General features: G+C 43.1%; 1 protein-coding gene across 13 annotated transcripts in view; it reads right to left on the bottom strand.

Moving 5' to 3' along the window:
* The window catches only part of CALN1 (calneuron 1), a gene marked incomplete at its 3' end in the record, with an annotated part of 477,379 nt that overhangs the window by 353,576 nt on the left and 101,254 nt on the right, over positions 1-22,549 (bottom strand). Inside the window, exon 1 of one of the 13 annotated variants that reach the window (XM_082358676.1) lies at positions 8,747-8,821. The exons of the other annotated variants lie outside the window; for them this stretch is intronic. Of the gene's footprint in view, positions 1-8,746; positions 8,822-22,549 lie in introns of those variants that run through there. 13 annotated transcript variants of the gene reach the window in all.

Here is a 22,549-nt window from a genome sequence, read left to right as displayed (position 1 = left end):
TGTTTTTGAGTTTTGAGCATGAGTTTCCCCTAAAAAGCAATTATTTCTGAAGTCAGGGAGCCTGATTCCTCCAGCTCCATTATTCTTTCTCAAGATTGCTTTGGTTATTCAGGGTCTTTTGTGTTTCCATACAAATTGTGAAATTTTTTGTTCTAGTTCTGTGAAAAATGCCATTGGTAGTTTGATAAGGATTGCATTGAATCTGTAGATTGCTTTGGGTAGTATAGTCATTTTCACAATGTTGATTCTTCCAATCCAAGAACATGGTATATCTCTCCATCTGTTTGTCACATCTTTAATTTCCTTCATCAGTGTCTTATAGTTTTCTGCATACAGGTCTTTTGTCTCCTTAGGTAGGTTTATTCCTAAGTATTTTATTCTTTTTGTTGTAACGGTAAATAGGCGTGCTTCCTTAATTTCTCTTTCAGATTTTTCATCATTAGTGTATAGGAATGCAAGAGATTTCTGTGCATTAATTTTGTATCCTGCTACTTTACCAGATTCATTGATTAGCTCTAGTAGTTTTCTGGTAGCATCCTCAGGATTCTCTATGTATAGTATCATGTCATCTGCAAACAGTGACAGTTTTACCTCTTCTTTTCTGATTTGGATTCCTTTTATTTCTTTTTCTTCTCTGATTGCTGTGGCTAAAAATTCCAAAACTATGTTAAGTAATAGTGGTGAGAGTGGGCAACCTTGTCTTGCTCCTGATCTTAGAGGAAATGCTTTCAGTTTTTCACCATTGAGAACAATGTTGGCTGTGGGTGTGTCATATATGGCCTTTATTATGTTGAGGTAAGTTCCCTCTATGTCTACTTTCTGAAGGGTTTTTATCATAAATGGGTGTTGAATTTTGTCGAAACCTTTTTCTGCATCTATTGAGATGATCACATGGTTTTTATCCTTCAGTTTGTTAATATGGTGTATCACATTGATTTGCGTATATTGAAGAATCCTTGGATTGCTGGGATAAACCCCACTTGATCATGGTGTATGATCTTTTTAGTGTGCTGTTGGATTCTGTTTGCCAGTATTTTGTCGAGGATTTTTGCATCTATGTGCATCAGTGATATTGGCCTGTAGTTTTCTTTCTTTGTGACATCTTTGTCTGGTTTTGGTATCAGGGTGATGGTGGCCTCGTAGAATGAATTTGGGAGTGTTCCTCCCTCTGCTATATTTTGGAAGAGTTTGAGAAGGATAGGTGTTAGCTCTTCTCTAAATGTTTGATAGAATTTGCCTGTGAAGCCATCTGGTCCTGGGCTTTTGTTTGTTGGAAGATTTTTAATCACAGTTTCAATTTCAGTGCTTGTGATTGGTCTGTTTATATTTTCTATTTCTTCCTGGTTCAGTCTCAGAAGGTTGTGCTTTACTAAGAATTTGTCCATTTTATTGGCATATAGTTGCTTGTACTAATCTCTCATGATCCTTTGTATTTCTGCAGTGTCAGTTGTTACTTCTACTTTTTCATTTCTAATTCTATTGATTTGAGTGTTCTCCCTTTTTTGCTTGATGAGCCCGGCTAATGGTTTACCAATTTTGTTTATCTTCTCAAAGAACCAGCATTTAGTTTTATTGATCTTTGCTATCGTTTCCTTCATTTCTTTTTCATTTATTTCTGGTCTGATCTTTATGATTTCTTTCCTTCTGCTAACTTTGGGGGTTTTTGTTCTTCTTTCTCTAATTGCTTTAGGTGTAAGGTTAGGTTGTTTATTTGAGATGTTTCTTGTTTCTTGAGGTAGGATTGTATTGCTATAAACTTCCCTCTTAGAACTGCTTTTGCTGCATCGCATAGGTTTTGGGTCGTCATGTTTTCATTGTCATTTATTTCTAGGCATTTTTTAATTTCCTCTTTGATTTCTACAGTGATCTCTTGGTTATTTAGTAGTGTATTGTTTAGCCTCCATGTTTAACCTCCAAAATATACAAGCAGCTCATGCAGCTCAATATCAAAAAAATAAGCAACCCAATCCAAAAATGGGGAGAAGGCCTCAATAGACATTTCTCCAAAGAAGATATACAGATTGCCAACAAACACAAGAAAGGATGCTCAACATCACTAATCATTAGAGAAATGCAAATCAAAACTACAATGAGGTATCACCTCACACTGGTCAGAATGGCCATCATCAAAAAATCTACAAACAATAAATGCTGGAGAGGGTGTGGAGAAAAGGGAACCCTCTTGCGCTGTTGGTGGGAATGTAAATTGATACAGCCACTATGGAGAACAGTATGGAGGTTCCTCAATAAACTACAAATAGAACTACCATATGACCCAGCAATCCCACTACTGGGCATATACCCTGAGGAAACCATAATTCAAAGAGTCATGTACCACAATGTTCATTGCAGCTCTATTTACAATAGCCAGGACATGGAAGCAACCTAAATGTCCATCGACAGATGAATGGATAAAGAAGATGTGGCACATATATACAATGGAATATTACTCAGCCATAAAAAGAAACGAAATTGAGTTATTTGTAGCAAGGTGGATGGACCTAGAGACTGTCATACAGACTGAAGTAAGTCAGAAAGAGAAAAACAAATACCGTATGCTAACACATATATGTGGAATCTTAAAAAAAAAAAAAAAAAGGGTTCTGAAGAACCTAGGGGCAGGACAGGAATAAAGACGTGGACATAGAGAATGGCCTTGAGGACACGGGGAGGGGGAAGGGGAAGCTGGGACGAAGTGAGAGAGTGGCATGGACATATATACACTACCAAATGTCAAATAGATAGCTAGAGGGAAGCAGCCGCATAGCACAGGGAGATCAGCTCGGTACTCTGTGTCCACCTAGAGGGGTGGGATGGGGGGGTGGGAGGGAGACGCAAGAGGGAGGAGATATGGGTATTTATGTATATGTATAGCTGATTCACTTGGTTATACAGCAGAAACTAACACGTCAGTGTAAAGCAATTACACTCCAACAAAGATTTTTTTAAAAAAGCAGTTATTTCCTCGATCTTTGTTAAAATGTCATCTTTCAGTGTGTGTAGCAGGCAACATCCTGCCATCTCAGAAGAGATCACAGACGTGGACCATTTGCCTGTTTATGACAGAAAGTGTGTGACTCTGCTTTCTGTTTGACAACTCTTTGAAGACCTTTGCCCTGATATAAGCTGCACAGTTTCTTGGGGTACAAAAGGCATTGAGGGTCATTTTCCATCTCATTTCAAAGATTAGACCAGGTTTCATTTTTCATGAAAGTGAATATAGATCAACATTTTAAGTAGTCTTTTAGAAGTTTTTTAAGTTTTTGCCCAATCTGCTGGCTTGTCAATTTTAACACATGAAGTGGCTGATGAAGATCTCCTTTGGGAAGCACAGGAAACGCCAACTTGGCCATTGTCTTGTGGTCTGCTTGGGCCTGCATTATCAGTATGATCCAAAAGCTGGGGCTCCTTGGCAGGCATCTTGCTTATTTTCTGGGTGTTAGTCTAGTTAAAATTGACTAATATTACCTGTAAATCCCCCAGCCAGGCACTTGTGTCACAAGTAACTGGTAACAAGTGCATGAGGAAGGTCCTACAGCAATACCTCACTTTATAGGGTGCCCACCTTCTTGAACACATCACACCTGTCACACCAGACCAGCACACATATGGGCAACTGAGGACTGTCAGTGTCACTCTCTACAATGAATATTAGTAAAGTGTAATTTCTTCCTTCTTCCCTTTTCTCCCTACACCCCAAAAGAACACCTTACACACCCCACTTTGAAAATCACTGCAGGGACATTGCTGTTAAAAATCAGAAAAAAGACAAAGTGCCCATTACTTCTACTGTTAAGTAACACTATTCTACAAGTTCTACTTAATGCAGTAAGACATAAAGGAAACCACAAGACTGTTTAAAAGGAGTAGACCCAGAAAACATCATATAATCAAAATCTAGAGTGAAATATATGTAAAAATTTAACTCATCTTTTATAGTTAAAGGACATTCAAAGTTGAAATATAGCTAAAGAAATTACAAAGGAAAAGATTGAGAGCCTTGCCATTATAACAATGTAAACTTCTAAACATTATAAACACTATAAATAAGAGTGAGAGGCAAACAGGGAGTTCAAAAAGGACACAGCAGACAATTCACTAAACTGGAAAGACAACAATAAAACATATGACAACAGTAGCTGAGCTCATAAGTAATCAAGAAATGTAATTTGTATGCTGTTATCGGCTTTTTCAGTGTGGGAGGGTTTTGTTTGTTTTTAACATGCTAGTGAGGTTGTAATGGGACTAGTACTTTGTAGCAGTTAAAACAACAGCTTAGAGAAAACAACTTCGCAATTAGGTATCCATTCAAAAAATGGTTCTCACCTTTTGACCCCAAAACTCCATTGTTTGAAATCTATCCTGAGAAATGGTCAAAGATTTGTGCACCAAAATATTGTGTTGCATTGTATGTAAAATGGAAAAACAAAGACAAGAAGGGAAGAAAGAAGAAAACAAGACAAAAATCTAAAAGTATAGAAATCGATAAGCAAAGTACATTCATATCAGTGTATGCTGTGCATCAGTGATGTTCCCTAAACTTTTAATGATGTCAGAAATCTTTATAACATGCTGTTAACTCTACGAAGTACTTCAAGAAGGAAAACTGAACATACTTCTCTCTCCTAAAATGCCATTAAAATCATGGTATAGAGGAGCAAAATGTAATAAAATCATAAAGGCTTTGAATATGGAGGAGAGGGAGACGACTGTCGTCCAAAAAATTGGCAGATCTCTGGAAGGCAGAATTATTTTGCTCATCTTGATGGATGAAGTTAAGCCGAGTGAGGCAGGGCTGGAAGTGTGACAAGGGAAGGCCACGGTGGAGACAGGAGTGGTGGGATGCCACAGAGCACCCCGAGGTGACTGGTACGAAGAGCTGGATGAAGATGGGGTGGACCCGGAGGGACTCATTAAAGCCTTTTACTTGGAACAGTGAGCTGGCTCTCCCACTCAGAGAACAAGGTCTTTTAAAAGGAGCGACGTGCCTGAGGGTTGGTGCGGGTGCCCCGGGGTGAGACCTTCCTCCTCTGGCATTTGCATGAGGGCAACGTGTTCACCCCTTTCCAGTCTTGAACCTTAAAATGAATCTTGCTCATCAACATGGCCCACCCTCTGAAGGTTTGCTGCCATTCCTCTCATTTGGTGGGGGGAGGCTGGTGTTCAGAGGAAACCTGACTCTTGACACATTTCATTCAGACATGTCAGAAATGCCAATGGTCAAACAAGGATTGCCAGAGACTTCAAGGAAATCAGCATCAGAGACTTCCCTGGTGGCGCAGTGGTTAAGAATCCACCTGTCAATGCAGGGGACACAGGTTCAAACCCTGGTCCGGGAAGATCCCACATGCCACGGAGCAACTAAGCCCATGCGCCACAACTACTGACCCTGTGCTCTAGAGTCCGCGAGCCACAACTACTGAGCCCACGTGCCACAACTACTGGAGCCCACATGCCTAGAGCCCGTGCTCCACAATATGAGAAGCCACCGCAATAAGAAGCCTGCACACTGCAACGAAGAGTAGCCCCCACTTGCCACAATTAGAGAAAGCCCACACGCAGCAATGAAGACCCAACGCAGCCAAAAATAAAATAAATCAATTAATTAATTTAAAAAAAAAGAAAATCAGCATCACCAAAGGGCAGGACAAAAAAAGGTGACCCCAGAAACAACGAGGAAAATTCTGGAAAGAGTAGACAAGTCGAAAGAATGCTCACATAACACTTCAGGGAGATCTGAAAGGCTGCCACGAAAAATGTGCAGTCTGAGATCAAGAATTCAGGGAAGTGAAAATTTTGACTGGAGAAAAAATCAGAAGCACTAGAGCGAGAAGTCATGGAAAGCACAGAAAATATAGCAAAATAGCAATAAAAAAATTAATTAATAAACAGTAAGGATTAACACAGAAGGGCCACATCCACTTAAGAAGCATTTCAGAATGAGAGAATAGAAGAAAAAACTTCAAGAGCTGATGATATGAACCTTCAGACTGAAAAGGCCTGTCAAATAGCCAGAACTTCATCCATCATCTAAAACCTCATAATGTTTCAGAACACAAGCGTAAATAAAGCACTCTCAAGTCTCTGACAGAGAGAACAGACAACTTTCTAATGAATGACAATCATAACGGCATTAGGTGCACATTGGCATCATCAGATACTAGGTGACAATGGAACAAGCCCTTTAACCTCACAGGAAAAATTAATTGACAAATCCAATCAAGATAGGGGCTTAGAAAGTTTCCCATCCATAGACACTTCCTAACAGAATCACTCAAAAAATGATTTCAGCAAAACACAGAAGGCATCCAAGAAATTACAGAACTTGGGATCCAATTGGTGGGTGAAATCTATGGATGAGGTGCAATCCCAGAGGACCACTGTGGGAGCAAATAAGACACAGAGTCCCGAGGGCAGGGAAAAACGGGACTCGCAGCAGCCAACAGCAGCGGAAGCTGGATCATCTGCTGGAAAAGAAGGAGAGGCCAAATGTCCATAGCAAATGTCAAATACAAAAAGATACATGCACCTCAATGTTCACAGCAGCAGTATTTACGATAGGCAAGATATGGAAGCAACCTAACTGTCCATCAACAGATGAATGGATAAAGAAGACGTGGCATATTTACACAATGGAATACTACTCAGCCATAAAAAAGAATGAAATTCTGCCATTTGCAACAACGTGGATGACCTAGAGAGTATTATGCTCAGTGAAATAAGTCAGAGAAAGACAAATACTGTATGTTATCACTTATATGCAGAATCTAAAAAATAAACGAATGTATATAACAAAAAAAGAAACAGACTTACAGATATAGAGAAATGAGTGGGAGAGGGAAGCAGGGGGCAAAATAGGGGTAGGGGATTAAGAGATACAAACTACTACATACAAAATAGATAATCAACAAGGATATATTGCACAACACAGGGAAATATAGCCATTGTTTTGTAATAACTTTAAATGGAGTACAATCTATAAAAATATTGAATCACTGTGTTACACACCTGAAACCAATATAATGTTGTAAATCAACTATATTTCAATTAAAAATACTATTTATATTAGCAATATAAAACAGAACTTCTAAAAAAGTTATTTAAAAATGTCAAATACAAGTAGAGTGGGTCTCCCCCCCTCCTTCACTCTTCCTTCCAAGTTACGATTTGTTTGGGTCTTTTTTTATACATTTCTCCTACAAATGGCACAGGGTTAATGATGCAATGTTTGTTTCTGCAGGGAATAATATTTACATAATCATAGTATTATAAACACTATTTTGTTTTTGAACCTGAAATCAATAGACGAATCATGGAAGTTTCGATTCTAGACAGAGAACAGAGTGTGTTTGACCCCATGATGGTCTAGTGATAAAAGTGGTTAAAAAAGGAAAAAGAGGGCTTCCCTGGTGGTGCAGTGGTTAAGAATCCACCTGCAAATTCAGGGGACACTGGTTCGAGCCCTGGTCCGGGAAGATCCCACATGCCGCGGAGCAACTAAGCCCGTGCGCCACAGCTACTGAAGCCTGCGCTCTAGAGCCCTCAAGCCACAACTACTGAAGCCTGTGTGCCACAACTACTGAAGCCCGTGCACCTAAAGCCCATGCTCGACAACAAGCCACCGCAATGAGAAGCCTACGCAGCATAACGAAGAGTAGCCCCACTCACCGCAAGTAGAGAAAGCCCGCGTGCAGCAACGAAGGCCCAACAGCAGCCGAAAATAAATAAATAAATAAATAAATTTTTAAAAAAGGATAAAGGATTGTGGGGTGTGAAGTACCTTGTCTTTCATGGTGGGAGGTCAAAAGGTACTGCTTAAAATGAATGAAGCAATAAAGATTTAAATAGATGAGCTAAAGCAATAAAGCTATTTAACTTAAAGATTTAAAAATAAAAGTCACTGGAAGGTGAAAGGGAGGAGTGCTGTAAGGCAGCAGGAATCTATCGTTCATAAGAGAAGTTGGAGAGATTCCATTTAAGGTGGAGAATCAAAAACACAGAAGCACTTCATTTAGAGTGATTTCACCCACCACAGGCACTCACAAAGACAAACGATTAAAAATAGTTTCCTCTGACACGTAAAGTTTGGCTGGTGGGGACTCTTACATTTCATTTGTACCCACTTCTATTGCTTTTTTATTATCCTATTCTTCTATTACCTTTATAAGGTCAAGCCATAAAATTATATGGAGAGCAGAATCACAGCTATATAAATATAATTATTACACCTAGTCTCATATATATATATGATATATATTGATATACCTAGTCACAGAAAAAGTTACTGGAAGGAAATCAACCAAAATGTAAATACTAGTCACTGCTGAGTGATGGATTTACTGTCATTGTATTCTTATTTGTTTGAACTTTCCGGCACTCTGTACCATGGGTCTATTTCATTTTTATAGCTAGAAAGAAACTAACAGCATTTTACAAACTAAAGAGTCTGCCTGGAATTTCCTCCACGTGGGGGTAGGGCCCCAGGGAGCCTGAAGGCAGAACCAAGGCTGCTTCAAGGCCACAACTCAAATGACCCACAGCCATCAAGTGCGAGCACGCGGTGTGGCTCCAGCACAGACCTTGGAAGAGAGAGCCTTGACCAGAGAACGTAAAGGGCGAGCGTCAAGAACAGGCTGTGTCGACCAGAACGGATGTGCATCTCCTAAACCAATCTTGATTTTGAATGGCACCGTCTCTCCGTGAATTTCCAAGGATCCAGAGCTGGCTGGTGATTAGATGAATGCACCTGGTGGAAGGAACTGTCCACCAGTGTCACAGGGATGCTGAAGCTCGCCTGCCAACAGAGATGCTTCTGGCAGATGATTTTGAGTTGTTCTTTCTGAAAGTAATTACACAAAAAATTCAGCTGCTTTTTAAGGCTCCCCCGAAGGCTATTATAATCTTTTTTTAATTAATAAGTTGAATATGAAAGGATTTAATTTTAATATATTTTATGTCTCTTCTTCTGTGATCCTCATATAAAGATGTCCTGCTACCTCTTCTAGACACTTCTGGCTGCTCGGGCATCTGTATCAAACTGAGAGCCCTAGACACCTTTCTGCAAAGGTGGGGGTTCCTGTTGGCTGAGTTGGGAGCCCTCCACCCAAGACAGTGGGAAGCAAGAGATTGCTGGATCTGCGGAGAATAGCTGTACACGGTCCCCAATATTGACTGTAGAGAGTTCTTCAGAATGGCTCTTCCAATTCTTTACTAGCTGCCATAACAAAATTTCGTAGACTGGGTGGTTTAAACAACAGAAATTTGTTTTCTCACAGTTACGGAAGTTAGTAGTCCAAGGTCAAGGTGCCAGCATTGGTTTCCGGTGAGAGCTCTCCTCCTGGTTTTTAGACAGCTGCTTTCTCACTGTGTCCCCACGTGGTGGGAAGAGAGGGAGAGCAAGCAAACTGTGGGGTCTCTTCTTATAAGGGCACTAATCCCATCACGAGGGGACCTCATGACCTCATCTAAACCTAATTATCTTCCAAAGGCCCCACCTTCAATCACCACCCCATTGGGGGTTAGGGCTTCAACATATACATTTTGGAAGGGACACAATTCTGTCCATAGAGACTAACCAAGTTGGGAGCAAATATAGTTGAAGATGGACAAGACCAAGCGGAAGTCTAAAAGTCTGCCACTTCCTGTTATTTTTTTAAACTTGAATTAGCCCTGTTTTACCAAGAAGAGGCTATAAGAGATTGACAGAGAAAGGTACAGGACCCCTGGAGATATAGCCTCATTTGGGCCAATTTACATGAAAAGCATGTAAATTAGATTCATTCAATTCATCATTCGAATGGAAAGTGGCCTGAAATTTACTTATTGTTTCGGAGTTGACAGCATAAGAATATTTGGAAATAAGGCTATAGCGCTGAGGACAAGGACTTAATTTTTCTGAGATTTCATTCTGCCTTAAAATTGGGGTTATGCCTGAGGATGGGGGGGTGGGGGGTTTGAAGCAGATCTAGCCACAAGGGAGGTCACGTTCATCCATTCAGCTGTTCAAGCAGCGTGGACTTAGGTCATCTAGAATCCTGTGATCCAGGATGGTGTTACAGCAGAGGCACTGCCCAGGTCCTCAAGATCAAGGACTATCTGAGCCACACAACTGCTTGAGAGCTGGGCACTTGGAAAAGAGTGAGGCTCAGAAGCAAGCATCCTGGCTGAGCCTGTGGTCCAGGTGGTGGCAGGAGGCTGACCCTGGGCACAGGCCTCTCACCTGCAGGCTAGGCACTGGGGCCCTGAAGGCAGCAGTGCCCAAGATAGTGGGTGGCCCCAAGAATGTCACAAACAGGACACAAGGTCACCCCAGCAGCCAGGCAGAGGACAGCGAAGGCAGGGTGCCAGTCACCTCAGGAACTTCTGCTGGCAAGAGGAGGGTCCCAGCTGACGGGAGACGCCAAATGCAGAGACCAAAAATGAACACAACCCAAGATGCTGAGTTCATCGGGAGGACATCCCGTGAGCCCTCTTGGTCACGATCCAACCTTCACAAAGACTCTGTGGTGGAGAGGAATCTGCTGAAAGAAATGAGAAGCTATTCTATGCTCAAGAGACATAAAAACCAAATATCATCAACAACAGCAAAAATCCACAAAGTACAACCAGACTCTGAGCTCTTCAGACACAATGTTGTCCCAGCATCGAGCCCAGTGTCAGGCATACAAGGAGTACTCAAAATGTCCGTTGGATGCACGCATGCATGAATACATGAATAAATGAATGAATGATATGAAGAAGCTTGTCCTTCAGAGAACCACCGTGACAGAGAGGAAATAAGATGATGCATCCCCTGGAGTTACGACGCTTCCATAGTAAACCCGGAACAAGACACGTCCCTGGGGCCAGTAGGGGCACAAAAGTAAAACTCAGGACCAAGAACTCTCATGGAGCCGTAACGATGCTAGAAGTTTCTCTGGGTACCATGCCCATCTGGCCTGAAAATACCAAAGGAAAATTTCTCAGAATAGGTCAGGCATGAAAATAGTGACTCTTTTTAGAGGGCTTACTGTGTGGTAGGCAATTCTAATTAAGCAATGTTAAGTAACATCTCGGTTATACTTTGTGAGGCGGGATTAATATTATCCCCATTTTACAGATGAGGAAAATGAAGCACGCGCAAATTTTAAAACGGCTCCGAAAAGTGCAGAGCGAGTCAGTGGTCGAGCAGGAGCTCAAACCCGAGTGGCTTGTCTCCAGAGGCCACACTTAAGGAAAACCTCCCCAGCTGCCTCGTAGGACAGGGACCTAGAGGCCGGTTCCAACGAGAGAATGTGCAGAGCTCATCCTGGGATGGACCGAGAGCACCAATGAAGGCATTCATTTATCCTAGAAATGTGTATTCCTCTTTCTGACGCCGTAATATGAGGGAGGGCCTCTGTTCTTTGAAACATACACACTAGTCTGTCTACAAAGAAATACACTGGAGGCCAGCGTGAGACTCAAAAGGCCCAAGAAATTCAGGAATGGAACCCTCTCCTCTGACAAAGGGTCCCAGCCGAGGTCCTGTGGACTGGACACACAAACCTATCGGGTGGAAAAGGCAGCACAGAAAACATGGCGGAGGGAAGCATTCACATCGGTCAACAAATGGGGACTCAAGGAACTCGGGGGTGGCGGCCATCGCGGAGGAAAGGAAGCCACCTTTAAGAGCCCTTGGCCGAGGGCACACGAGGGAAGCTGATGGATCACGAGTGGCAGGCAGCGAAGGGCACCAAGAGGCAAAACAAACACGAGGGCAAGGTCCCCTACTGTTTGCTGTCTTCTTCTGTCCTCCAGCCAGCCAGGAAAAGCAACGCTGGACCGCTTCCCACACTGTACTCCAAGCCAAAGAGGTACAAAAGCCAACCTAATTTAGTCATCTTCTCCTCACTCTCTCCTGAAATGACCTTACTCACCAGGGCCAGGATGATGGTCCAAGTTTACATGAGGATGTGCTTTGCCTGTGCCTCCTTCTTTAAGGCTGCCCGGGGGGCAGGGGGTTTCAGCCCGGAGGCTGAGGAAAGAAGCAGATTCTGGTTAAGGTGCCAACACCTCCAAAGGGACACCTGCCAGCCCTCTCCCACCTGAGTGCCCTGCCAGAGTCTCCCATCGTGCCCCACGTACCACCCCTTCAGGTCATCAGCCTCTGCTATTGGTGGCCCTTCCTAATTCCAACTCAAGGACTTGCTCAGGGAGGAGGCCTTTCCCAACCCTTAGGCCTCCAAACACTCACATAGAAACAGCATCGCCGACTGACGTTCAGGCCAATCAGACCCCTGACCCGGTCCTGGCTCTGCCACATTCTAGCAGTAAAACCCTAGGCCACGCAACCCTTCTGAGGCATAGTTTCCCCATCCATGCAATGGGAGTCATAAGGTATCTACCTCATTGAGCAGTGATAAGTATTGCCTGGGATTCTCCAGAAGATACTTAGGGTAGAGCCTGGCACATGGTAAGCAATGCATCCGGCTCCTGGCACTCAGGACCCTATTACCCACAGCAATGGTCTCAATCTCGCAGTGCTCACTAACATCAGTGGGCAAGGAAGGTCCGGGCGGCGAAGGGAGGGAAGAGCAAAAAGGATGTGACCTCAGCGGCTATGATGCTGATATCCCCCGGTGCCACCTTAGACAAGACCTCGGGGAGTTCCAGACCTCAGTCAGCAGCTGGGATGGCAGTGGGGAAATTTGATGCATCTGATGACATCGGCATTGAAACACACCAGGAACAGTGTGACGTTTTTGAAGTGGCTAACAAGGAAAATGAAGATGGTCTATTATGAAAGGATCAAAACACATGGGATGGAGCTATATACATGTATTTTTGTAGTGAGGAGTAAGGTGATCTGTAAAGGTTCAGATTCCATAGCTGGGCCCAGACTTTAAAGAAAAATAGGGACGATTCAAGGGAACAGGATAGATGCCCAGGAAAGTGGTGAGAAAACAGGGAAGGAGCAAACCAAAGATGACAGAAGGCACCTGCCACAAGGCAGCCATTTCCAGCCATGTAAGATCCACTCACGCCTGGAACATTCAGCTGACCCCTCCCAGCATTGCCAAGGGCCACCTGCCCAGACGACAAGGAGAAGTCTGGTTCCAGTGAGTCACTCCTCTATGTTGTGGTGGTTTTTGCTTTTGAACCCAGGTTATACGCACAAACTGTGCTCCCCATGACTGACAGCACTGTGCCACTTTGAACTTGAGGGGACAGAAGACTGGGTTACAGGTAAGCTACACACACCAAGAAATTCCATTCCAGGGTTTTTGGGGGGTTTTTTTTCACAACATAACTTTTTTGAAATATAATTTCGGAAAAGATGCCTCAGGTTTAGAAAATTCAGGAAGGACAAGTGAGTCTAAGGAAAAAAATGACAACTACAGCTTTTTTTTTAAAAAAATGGTTTTGACAAGTTGAAAGCTCTGGGACATCTGGATAAATAGTGACTATAAAAAATCATAATTATTTTCCCATTAAAAAAAAAGTGGCAATTTTAAAATACAAGAAACAATAAGGGGAAATTTGCCCTGTCAAAGATTTTTAAAGTTACTATAATTAAACCAGGAAAATGAATAGATGCTACAGTGGAGGAGAACCAACAGATTAGACATGAGCCCAAATGAGTATGATAATTTGGAACATAACAAAACCAGCTTTTCTAAATTATTCAATTTAGAATTCAACAAATTCTTCAATTCAGTATTGGAAATATTGACAACAATTTGGAAAAAAAATAAAGTTAGATCCCTATATCATATCATAGCCAAAATTAAATATCAGATGGATTTAAACATTTAATGATAAAAATATATATTAGATTTCTGGTAAACACGGTCAAATCAATCTTACTCATTTATCACCTTTCATTCCCCAAATGCCGCTCAATTAAAAATGAAGGACGGGGGGCAGGGGAGCTATTCCTTTGTAAGGCACAAGGACAAAGGGAAGTGGCTGGAGAGGTCTCAGAGGAGATGTGAAAGGCAGACGGCAGAAGGAGTTACCACCTTCGCAGAGTGAAGGGTAACAGGGATTCTGTGCCTGTCAAGGGTCTACACTAGGAAGAAGCCAGGCAGTCGGTGCCAGAACCCTGCGAGGTGCACACTGGCCATTGCCGGTGCCTCGGGGGCCCAGGTCACGGGCAGACAGAAGAGCCCTGTCCCCAGGGTTCCTGTGCCCTGTGTCCTGAAAGCCAGCAGGCCAGCCTTGGCAAAAACGAATGAGAGGGCACCCCAGGCCCAGCGCAGGGCTGGGATGCGGTGCCCACTGCCCACGAGGATGTAGGGGTCAGTGTGTGCACAGGACTAGGGGGCCCCGACCTGATGGCAGAATTCCTGCACCCAAGCTCCTTGGACCCCTGCTTCACAGAGCACCTCCCCAGGACGGCAAGGGACTGCCATGCCACTTTTTAAAAAATTTTTAATGGAGTATAGTTGATTTACAATGTTGTGTTAGTTTCTGCTGTATAGCAAAGTGAATCAGTTATACATATACGTATATCCACTCTTTTGTAGATTCTTTTCCCATATAGGTCATCACAGAGTATTGAGTAGAGTTCCCTGTGCTATACAGTAGGTCCTTATTAGTTATCTATTTTATATACAGTAGTGTGTATATGTCAATCCCAACCTCCCAGTTTATCCCTCCCCCCCTTCCCCCCAGTAACCATAAGTTTGTTTAAAAAAAGGTACATATGAACTTATTTACAAAACAGAAATACAGTCACAGATGCCATGCCACTTGGTGTAAGAAGCCATTGAATACTACTCAACTTTTAAGCTCTGTGCAATACACTACATTAATATATTTTTTTAATATAGAAGGAAAATGTTAAATTTAGAGGTAAATATTTATGTACTCTTGGGGGTGAGGAAGCATTTTCTAAGCATGATTCCAGAACTTAAATATTTAAAAGGGGAGGATAAAAATTTGCTTAAAACGTTAAAAAAAAAAGTAAGTTAAAAATAATATAAAAGAAATAAAAAGATAAACAGCAAACCTGGAAATTTTTGCAACATAGAATAAACACAGGGTACTATTCTTCCTATTAGAGTTCTTACAAGTCATTTTTACAAAAGAACCCCTCAATAGAAACAGACATAAAATGTCAGTAGATCAATGCAACAGGATAGAAAGCCCAGAGATAAACCCATGCACATATGGTCACCTTATTTTTGATAAAGGAGGCAAGAATATAGAATGGAGAAAAGACAGCCTCTTCAATAAGTGGTGCTGAGAAAACTGGACAGCTACATGTAAAAGAATGAAATTAGAACACTCCCAAACACCATACACAAAAATAAGCTCAAAATGGATTAAAGACCTAAATGTAAGGCCAGACACTATAAAACTCTTAGAGGAAAACATAGGCAGAACATTCTATGACGTAAAACATGGCAAGATCCTTTTTGACCCACCTCCTAGAGAAATGGAAATCAAAACAAAAATAAACAAATGGGACCTAATGAAACTTAAACGCTTTTGCACAGCAAAGGAAACTATAAACAAGACGAAAAGACAACCCTCAGAATGGGAGAAAATATTTGCAAATGAAGCAACTGACAAAGGATTAATCTCCAAAATTTACAAGCAGCTCATGCAGCTCAATATCAAAAAAACAAACAACCCAATCCAAAAATGGGCAGAAAACCTAAACAGACACTTCTCCAGAGAAGATATACAGATTGCCAACAAACACATGAAAGGATGCTCAACATCACTAATCATTAGAGAAATGCAAATCAAAACTACAATGAGGTATCACCTCACACCGGTCAGAATGGCCATCCTCAAAAAAATCTACAAACAATAAATGCAGGAGAGGGTGTGGAGAAAAGGGAACCCTCTTGCACTGTTGGTGGGAACGTAAATTGATACAGACACTATGGAGAACAGCATGGAGGTTCCTCAAAAAACTAAAAATAGAGCTACCATATGACCCAGCAATCCCACTACTGGGCATATACCCTGAGGAAACCATAATTCAAAAAGAGTCATGTACCACAATGTTCACTGCAGCTCTATTTACAATAGCCAGGACATGGAAGCAACCTAAGTGTCCATCAACAGATGAATGGATAAAGAAGATGTGGCACATGTATACAATGAAATATTACTCAGCCATAAAAAGAAACGAAACTGAGTTATTTGTAGTGAGGTAGATGGACCTGGAATCTATCATACAGAGTGAAGTAAGTCAGAAAGAGAAAAATAAATACAGTATGTTAACACATACATATGGAATCTAAAAAAAAAAAAAAAAAGGTTCTGAAGAACCTAGGGGCAGGACAGGAATAAAGACACAGACATAGAGAATGGACTTGAGGACAAGGGGAGGGGGAAGGGTAAGCTGGGACGAAGTGAGAGAGTGGCATGGACTTATATATACTATCAAATGTAAAATAGATAGCTAGTGGGAAGCAGCCGCATAGCACAGGGAGATCAGCTCAGTGCTTTGTGACCACCTAGAGGGGTGGGATAGGGAGGGTGGGAGGGAGACACAAGAGGGAGGAGACATGGGGATATATGTATATGTATAGCTGATTCACTTTGTTATAAAGCAGAAACTAACACACCATTGTAAAGCAATTATACTCCAATAAAGATGTTAAAAAAAAAAAAAATATATATATATATATATATATATATCAATAGATAACTCACAAAAGGAAAAATCAAACGGCCAATAAGTACATGAAAAAACATGTGCATGTTTGTTTACGATCCCAGATATCCAGCATAAAACAATAATGCAAAACCATCTGGCTAATGAATTTCAAAAAAGAGTTAATGCCCATAGCGGATGGTGAAGACGTATGGAAATAAGCCATCTGGAATGAGTCATCCCACATTATCAGAAGTGGGAATGGGAAAATCTTTAGGAGAGGTCCCCAAATCCTTGACCTGATCATTCCACTTCTAAGAATTTATCCTTAGAGAAATAACACAGGTCAAAAATAACACACAGCACACCTGTTTGTGGAATAGAATACATTCATTAAAAATGATGAGGTGGGAACGCATACAACAACCCGGAGAGACATCCACAATGTAGTCAGTTAAAAAGCAGCTTGCACAGGAGTATTCATATCACAACCCCTTCAAATAAATAGAGGAATACTTTGTAAACACACATAAAACACCCACATGTACAAACACAAATTCTGGGAGATTTTATCCTCAAGCTGTGATCCCCGAGTTATCTCTGGATTCACAGGATTAAGAGTAACTTTTATTGTCTTCTCTTTGCTTATTCTCCAAAGCTTGACCACACATCTTCTACTTTTGTACTTAAAGCAACATTTTAATACAAGAAGGCCAAGACCAGAATGGCAGGAGTTTTCTCCTTCAGAGAACCCCGTGGGGTTGGTGAGTCTGAGCGCCCATCATGCCACAGGGGATTTTGTTCCCAAATGTTTCTAAACGAAGCCTGAATGGATCTAAACTGGGTAATTTGGTGCTACAACTGTTCCCACGACTCTGCTCGCTCTGCCTGTGGCTCCACCAGGGCACCAATGACAGCTGGCATCTGGCAGGACAGGATAGCCGGACAACAAACACTGGAGACAAAGCAGTTACCACAAGGTGAGCCCTCATGGCCCCCAGACAGTCCTGGTCTAGGAAATGTCCCCCAGATACAGCCAGGAGCTCTGAGCCAGAGGAAAGGAAGGAGCGAGGGGTGTGTGCATTTCTTCCAGCCCCTCCAGGGGAAAGGACTTACTGACCCTCCAAGAGGCACCACTGGCCACCAGTCCTGGTGAACGCGGGAACCCAAAGACTTTCTTGAGAAGAGTGAAACGTAGAGATTCGTGCGTGCATTGGAAAGGCGGAAAAAAGACTGTTAAACCACCACACCCTTTCAGAAAAATATTTGACTGTGCAATAGATCAAACCCTTTTTCCCAGTGATTTGCATTATAATATCTGACCTGCTTGCCGTTATTTCTAACTGTGCTTCCTCTCGCTGTTCACAGGGATGGTTTTCCCTGCCTCTGTCAATTACCTAATGATCTGGAAACCTCACTCAAATTCAGGACAGGGCTTCCTTTTTTAAGAGGACCCTACAGTGAATTACTTGATTTCATCGCAAATAATGACTCCCTTATTTGTCTGTTCAGATTTACTTCAAAGGTCCCTTTAAGAAACACTTTAATTTTCCTTGGTTTCCTCTCCTACCTCTTCTCCAAGGAATTCAAGGACTGGGAAGAAGGGGTTCATTTAATTTATTTCCTCTCCTCCTCTACAGCCCCCTCCCCAGTGCGAGAAGTGTACACTACAGCAAATCATCACAGAGCAAGTGATGGAGACAAAGGTTACTTGCAGTGAGAACCATCTTGCCAACCAACACAGGTCTGTTCTTCCTATGTCGATGTCCAAGTCTTAAGACCACAGAGAGCCAAACACACAGCTAGATCCCCACAGCACTGCCCTCTAACTAAAATTAAGAAACATCTCCAAACATGTCTTATGGGCAAAGCACCGTGCCAAGAACAGTGGAGAAAAACACACACGTGTGCGCACACACACACATCTACATATGCACACACGCCACCAAGCCCCTCCCCTCAAAGACGTAACTGCAGGTTAATTTGTAGAGGGCCTATTTCCTCATTGGAAGAAGGCAGACCCCTTCTAAAATCCCTTTATTTTTACTTTTCCTGTACTCTGAAATTCTAAATACGATACCTAGCCCAAGCCAAGAAGCATTACAGTAAATGTCGAGGTAACAAACACATTTGTGTAATAAAAATTACACAGACACAGAAGAAGGAGAAATTAAATCCATCGCGGGGATCAAGGAACACTCCACCGGGAAAGCCGGATTTAACTGCCTTTAAATGTCAAGGGGCTTCTAGGCTGCAGAAGCAGCAGGAGCAAAGGCACGGGAGTCTGTGGTCTGGGGGAACTTGAAGGCGGCAGTGGTCAACGGCCAAGGAGGCCAAATGAAAGTCACTAAGGCGTTGGAGTTTCAACCTCAGGGAGATGCAACTGGAAGGGTCTCGAAGTGTCCACAGCGGCGTTACCCACTTGCATTTCCAGCGGATGGACCTGGAGGCAGGCTCAGGTCCAGGCCAGAATAACAGCTGTGCCAGTGGGATCGCAATGTCGGTGCCAAACAACAGAAGTGACACACCCATCAGTCACCGGGGGGTGGGGAGAGAGGGCCAGAGATGACAACAAGCGTTTTATTCTGAGTGTCTGCGGGGCTGGGGGTCTCGGGCCAGGCAGGAGAACCCGCGTGTATTGCGCAGGAAATGGTCCATTCTGTTTGGGCCACGTTGAGTTTGGAGTGCCTGTGGGATAATTTACATCTCACGTCTGATAAGATGTGATGTTACAAGAGCTAGTTAAAGCGTGAAGGGAAAGAAGATTGTTCCAAGACAGAAACTTGAGAGAGCACGAAAAGAAAGGGGCCAAGAAATGAACTTTGGGAAAAGCAGCATTTGAGGGGTGGTAAAGGGAAACGTGGAGATGGAAAAGTGTTATGGACTGAATAGTGTCTCCCCAAAAATTCATATGTTCAAGTCCTAACCTCAGAATGCACCTTAGAATGTGACCGTATTTGGAGATAGGATTTAAAGAGGTAATTAAGTTAAAATGAGATCATCAGAGTGGGTCCTAGTCCAATATGACTGGTGTCCTTATAAGAAAGAAGAAATTGGACACAGACACAGACAAGGGAAGACCACATGAAGACAGAGAGAAGGCAGCCATCAGCAAGCCAAGGAAAGAGGCCTGGAACAGATCCTTCCCTCGGCCTCTGAAACCAACCCTGCTTGACACCTTGATCTTAGACTCCAGCCTCCAGAACTGTGAGAAAATAAATTTCTGTTGCTTAATCCACCCAGTCTGTGGTGCTTTGTTACAGCAGCCCTAGCAGACTAATATAAAAAGCTAAGGCTTCCCTGGTGGCGCAGTGGTTGGGAATCTGCCTGCCAATGCAGGGGACACGGGTTCGAGCCCTGGTCTGGGAAGATCCCACATGCCGCGGAGCAACTAGGCCCGTGAGCCACAACTACTGAGCCTGCGCGTCTGGAGCCTGTGCCCCGCAACAAGAGAGGCCACGATAGTGAGAGGCCCGCGCATCGTGATGAAGAGTGGCCCCCACTTGCCGCAACTGGAGAAAGCCCTCGCACAGAAACGAAGACCCAGCACAGCCATAAATAAATAAATAAATAAATAAACTTATTTAAAAAAAAAAAGCTAAGAGGTGAGGGACTTCCCTGGTGGTGCAGTGGATAAGGCTCCACGCTCCCAATGCAGGGGGGCCTGGGTTTGATCCCTGGTCAGGGAACTAGATCCCACATGCATGCTGCAACTAAGAGTTCACATGCCACAACTAAGGAGGCAGCGAGCTGCAACTAAGGAGCCCGCTGGCCACAACTAAGGAGCCTGCAAGCTGCAACTAAGACCCAGTGCAACCAAATAAATAAATAAATAAATATTAAAAAAAAAAAAAAGCTTAGAGGTGAGAATAAAGCCAGGCGAGTTCATTCAGGGGGGGAGTTACCTGAGGAAAGGGTGGTCAACGGTGTCAAATGTTGCCATGTATGAGAAGTGAGTCCACATCATTGGATTTTAAAAATGAGGATATCAGTGACCTTTCAAAAAGCAAGTTTACAATATATTAAGTATATAAGACTTACTATAGTAGGGGCCCGACAGTAGGGTCGGACAGCAGCCAAGGGTTAAAGGACAAGACAAGAATAAGGTCAAAAAGTGAGAGTGGCAGGGGCAGAGACTTCTTTTTAGAAGCTTTGCCCTCAAGAGAGGGAGTGAAATAGGATGGCAGCCTGGGGATGCAGCGAGATGAAGCGAAGTTTTAGAGAGACTTACATTGATGAGTTAAAGGAAGGAAAATTTGAGATTTGAGCCAAGGAGAAATGGAAACTGATTAGAATGCATGTGGGGGAGGGGAGGAGGATATTAAAAGGAGAAGAGACTCAGGAATATGGCCATTGTATTTCTGGTCAAGAAACCATCCAGAATTCAATACAAGGATTAGTAAAAAGAATTTAAGACCCAGCTGTTGTTGAACGACCTACATTTTTAATGGAATCAATTTAGCCGACTGAGAACTTAAAAAAATGAATGGCTGGTTTTATTCAAGGTCAAGGGTTGCAAAGTGAATATAGCAATAGGTGCTATAGGAAGGTCCACAGGTACGGGGAATTCAGAGTAGAATTCGTGGTCCAGGGTTCTAGGCTAGGCATGCCAATGATCTCTAAAGAGACAGAATCACTGTAGGCTGAAAGTCAGAAAGAGGCAGCCAATAGGCATCCTGAAGCGGGGGTCAGCAAACTACGACCATGGGCTGAAAGCCAGTCCACCCTCTGCTTTTGTAAATAAAGTTTTATCGCAACACAACTACACGCATTCATTTACATCTTGCCCACGGTTACTACTTTCCAGCTACAACAGCAGAACTGAGTCATTGCAACAGGGACCATAGGACCTGCAAAGCCCAAGATATATACTCTATGCCCCTTTACAGAAAAAGTTTGCCAGCCCCTAAGGAACAGAGGTGAAAATCAGGCAGCAACACCAGACAAACAGGAAGAGAGGGAGAGCCAAGACCAGGCCAAGCTGATGACCAAGGCAGTGGGCATGGGCTGGGGACAGTGAAGCATCAGGTGGCCCCAAGCCCACGGCCAAGGGCAGAGCAATCATGGCACAACTCAGGCAAGGACTAGACCCAGGAGGTCCAGGCCTGAAGTGAGGGAGAACCCAGGAGTTCCATCTGTTTGCCAGGGGCAGAACCCCCACTAGAGGCTCATGTTAGGGAAATATGATCAACCGATATGAACAATCCAGCAAGAGTGAGTCACAGACTCAAGGCCCAGTCCTCACCCTTGAGTTCAATGGGAGGATGAAGGCCAGAACTGAGTCCATGCATGGCCAGCAAGGCAAGGTGTAAAGTCTGAAAGTCAAATGGGACACAGGTATCTGATGCTATCGTACACACAGTTGCCCTAAATGACACTCCAACCCTACCAATTGGAGTCTCTCCCTAGTTTATGAACTAGGGTTTGCCCAGAGGTAGGCCCATCAATGGACACATCTACAGAGAGCTAGAAAAGCGAAGACAGGGGAAATAGGACCAGGCCAATGCCATCAGGACCCACTCCAGCGGTGTGAAGGAGCAGGCCTCCACTCAAAGGTCAAAGGGTGCTCCAGGAGGGGAATGGCAGAGTTGGGGTCCGGGTGACAATGTCCTGTGGAAGTTCTCTGCAGCCCCTGGCATGTCCTGGGCAATCAGAATTACAGAGGCAGCGCAGCCTGGTTAAGCTGGCAGTATAGCTTAAGGGCATAGCTTTTAGAGTCAAGCTTCACAACTCATTAGCTGTGTGACCTTCAGTAAAGTACTTAACCTCTCTCTGGTTTGCTGTCCTCATCCATACAAATGGAGACAACAGCAGTGTCTATTTCATTAAATCCTTGTTGAAAGGATTTAATGAGTTAACACATGTAAAGTACTCAGAAAGGAGGACTTATATAAGCATTAGCTATAATTATACTGCCTCAGTCTTTATACTAACTTTCATGTGCCCCTAAGAAGTCTTCTCCCACTCTGT

The sequence above is a fragment of the Balaenoptera borealis genome (genome assembly GCF_965194805.1).
Source record: "Balaenoptera borealis genome assembly, chromosome: 16".
In the NCBI taxonomy this organism is placed as follows: Eukaryota; Metazoa; Chordata; class Mammalia; order Artiodactyla; family Balaenopteridae; genus Balaenoptera; species Balaenoptera borealis.
This window is presented reverse-complemented; position numbering and strand designations above follow the sequence as displayed.